The sequence below is a fragment of the Arachis duranensis genome, chromosome 2 (genome assembly GCF_000817695.3).
Source record: "Arachis duranensis cultivar V14167 chromosome 2, aradu.V14167.gnm2.J7QH, whole genome shotgun sequence".
Lineage (NCBI taxonomy): Eukaryota > Viridiplantae > Streptophyta > Magnoliopsida > Fabales > Fabaceae > Arachis > Arachis duranensis.
The window spans coordinates 36,242,652-36,246,026 of record NC_029773.3 but is presented as its reverse complement, the minus strand read 5'-3'; the positions used below and the strand labels follow the sequence as shown (position 1 = coordinate 36,246,026).

The 3,375-nt window shown below is 34.7% G+C and overlaps 1 long non-coding RNA gene across 8 annotated transcripts in view; it reads left to right on the top strand.

Annotated features, from left to right (window-relative positions):
• Positions 1 to 216: 216 nt before the first annotated feature.
• Positions 217 to 3,375, top strand: part of LOC107474292 (uncharacterized) — a 20,417-nt gene continuing 17,258 nt past the window's right edge. For 6 of the 8 annotated variants that reach the window (XR_008005813.1, XR_002370545.2, XR_008005812.1 and 3 more), the window contains exons 1-3: positions 217 to 630; positions 1,295 to 1,529; positions 2,469 to 2,690. This is a non-coding gene — a long non-coding RNA (uncharacterized LOC107474292). Of the gene's footprint in view, positions 631 to 1,294; positions 1,530 to 2,468; positions 2,691 to 3,035; positions 3,370 to 3,375 lie in introns of those variants that run through there. The other 2 variants (XR_002370544.2, XR_008005811.1) reach the window with 2 other exon arrangements.

The window sequence follows — 3,375 nt, the reverse complement described above, 5'->3', positions numbered from 1 at the left end:
TAAATTATCCTAACAAAACATGATTATATAACCTCAGCAATATATTTAAGTTTAATGGTTTATTTCGGAAGTTTTATTTTTTTTAATTTTTAACGTATAAAAAACTAATATTAATGTTTGATGGTTACTTTTAATATAAATATTTATTATTTAAATTATTTTTTTAAAAGAAGCATAAAAAAATTTGCATAAACAAATTTACCTAAGAAAGCCTCCTCTCGCCTCTTGCTTTATTGAAGTCTCTGACGCTCTCCACACACAAACCCTAACAGAGCTGCATCTTCCTGGACCCCTTCCTTCAGCTCTCATTCTTGCCGGACGGCGCATCTCACGATCCGCACTGCCGTAGACGCGTTAAAAGTTTCTGTATAGGGCTTTTCGAACACACCCACACACAGAAAGAAAAAAAAAATCCCGGATTTGGGAATCGAGCTATGCCTACCTCAAAGGAAATTTGGTTCTTGAATGTTCTTGTTCCTTCAATTATTGTTCCTCTGCTTTTATCTCTCTTGTTTCTGAAGCTTATGCCAAAGGAAACTGCCATTAAATCCTATGAGATGTTTGGAGTTGAGATCGAGAAGAATCCATCTCTTTCCACACTCATTGAACTTGATGTCACAACCTGAAGGCGTAACTATCTTTCTACCCCCTCATGTCAAACTATGTTCACGTTTTTTTTTTTTTTGGCTTTTAATGATGCACGTAATGAAAAGTTTTGAGCTTTTGGTCCGGATCAATATTTTTTTTTACGTGTTTCACTCCACTGTTTTAAAAGTAGTTGTGGAGTGGTAGTAGCATAAGTTTCCGTATAATTATCTTGATTTAAGTTTATTTTTGCTTATGATGATGTTTCTGCTGAAAATAATTTGCATAACAAATTTTGGGTCTTGATTAAATTTTGTGATTCACTATTCGGTAATGCTAAATCAAAATTTCCTCTTGGTCTTTTGCTAAATCTGATTGTAAATGCTTTTGGCTAACAATATGCTCTTGCTACCCCATCAAAATTTAATCTTGCTAAGTGAGATTAAACGTTGCAACAAAAATGTTCTCTTAAAGATTTCACTCTCGTTTGCTTCACTCTCCCTCTATTTTTCTTTCTTTTATTGGATGAGTCGAGTAAAATATGAATGACTGGAAAAAAAGTTGCATTTTCTAAAATTATTTTTGCATTTTGATATCTCAGGACTTAATTCCAGAACTAAAGTTGGATTGATATAAATATTTTTTCCATTTTGACAGCTGCCACTTGGTTATAGGAAAATGTTGATACACTATTTTGAATGTGTTTCAGGATGTCTGAGTAACTGCCGTGTGAAGTTTAGGATGTAACCAGGTTTTCTGGTGGTCACTAAATATAATGAAAGGGATTAATGGCTGAGCGATTGTCTTTTGTGCGTGAGTTGGCGACATGGTGATGGCCCTGTGAAGAAGGGGAAGACGATCTTAAGAGAAGGGGCAGTGTCTGTATGTGCTTTGAAGCTTTGCTTACTTTTTGTGTTAAGCTGCAAATGGCCACCATTTTTCATGTCAGTTTTGATTAAGTTGTGTTCTATTTGCTAATTAAATTTGTTTTCATTAATTTTATAATGCATACATTGTGGCAGATTTGATGTTTTGGAGTAATCGTTTTGTTGAAGACATACTTCAAGAGTAATTAATTTATGATTGTATGGTGATTTCTGTGTAGTGATTTATGTACCTATTATTTGCTTCTGGGATTCAGTTGCATCCGGAAGAGCTAAATGTTGCTGGTTAAAAAGTGTCTTGATGTGTGCTACACCCATTGGGTTGGGATGAATTGCATATGGTGATTTGAGATACATAAGTCATATAGCCAGCTAGATCAAAATAAATCGAATATATCAAGTTGGGTTCCTCTCATGGAATCTGCCTTTTCGCTTTTCGATACATTTCTTTTCTCTTTATTTGTGTTCTCAGTGAATAGTGTTTGTATTGTCTTTTGATGCTTAATTATTGAAAGCTTCCAAGTGGAACCATTTTTTTTGCAAAAATTGCTGGTAATGTAGTGCGGAGATGTCTCTGAAGTTTCTCTGCACCTCCCATGACCAGCTACATCCGTATAACCCAACATTACCCCTGTATGATGCATTTTTTGTGTATCATCTCTGTCAAGGTTGGAACATTTTGATTAGCTTGTTTATCTTCTTTTTTAGGCTATGCAACGTGGACACTTACATGAAATAATGATGGTATTGCACAAGGTTTTCTAGAAAGATGTTCAATACTTAAATGCCATGTGTTTTAATTTTTTTCTTAATTTCTTTGGATTGAGGGGTTTTTGAGTGAAGAAAAGAAAAGATAAGTTACATCTTTTGCAATTTGAGCTGATGCTTTCATGATCTGATGCAAGAACTGAGTTTGGTTTGAAATGAATATAGTTCATTTTTGACACATCACTTGGTTTTAGGAAAATGATTATCACTTTGTTTTCAATCTTGTTTCAGGATATGGTGATGCCGGAACAAGTTCAGGATGGCATTGGTTGCCCGTAGAAGTTGTGGTGAAATATGTTGACAACACGGGCTAAGTGATTAATGGTTGCCTCAAGTGATTGTGTTATGATTAGAACAAAAGGTTTTGGATGTTCTTAACAAGAAGTTGTGTTGGATCCATTTCATACCATGACCGTTGAAGGATGACTGAGAAAAGAAAAAAACAATTATGTGGTAAGTTATATAACTTTATGTACATTTGATTATACGTGGATCATGAAGTTTGATTATAAATGTGAGTGAGTTTGATTATAGTAGGAGTATGAAGTTTGATTATAGTAGGAGTATTAAATTTGATTTAGGATTTGGAATTTTGATTAAAAATATGAGCGAGTTTGAATTTAGGGAAAAAGACATATAGGTCCCTGACTTTTCAAACTTTTGACAAATACATTCTTGACAAAATTTAAATACAAAAAAGTCCCTGACTTTAACAAACGGAGGACAATTTAGTCCTTCCGTCTATTTGCCTCTCATACACCTAATGGAACTGGCTGACGTGGCTGAAACGGTGTACAGGTGTCCGTTACGGTGCCACGTTGGAAGGGGAAAAAAGTTCGAAGGACAAATAAGTCATTGACGTCATTTTACAAATAAAGTTCGAAGGACAAATAGGTCCTTGAGAATTTTTTTTCATTATACTTCTATTATGCTTCTATTATGAGAATTTAGTTTATAAAATTAGGCTAATTTTTTTTTTGTATGGAAAAAATATTGGTGTTTTTGTTGAAAATGGGAGAATGTAGTGTAATTATAGATGAGTGGATTTTTTTTGTGGGAAGTCAACACGTGGGGGGCGTGGTGAACATGTGGCATCATTCTGGCCAACACGTGGGGGGCGTGTTGAACACGTGGCAGC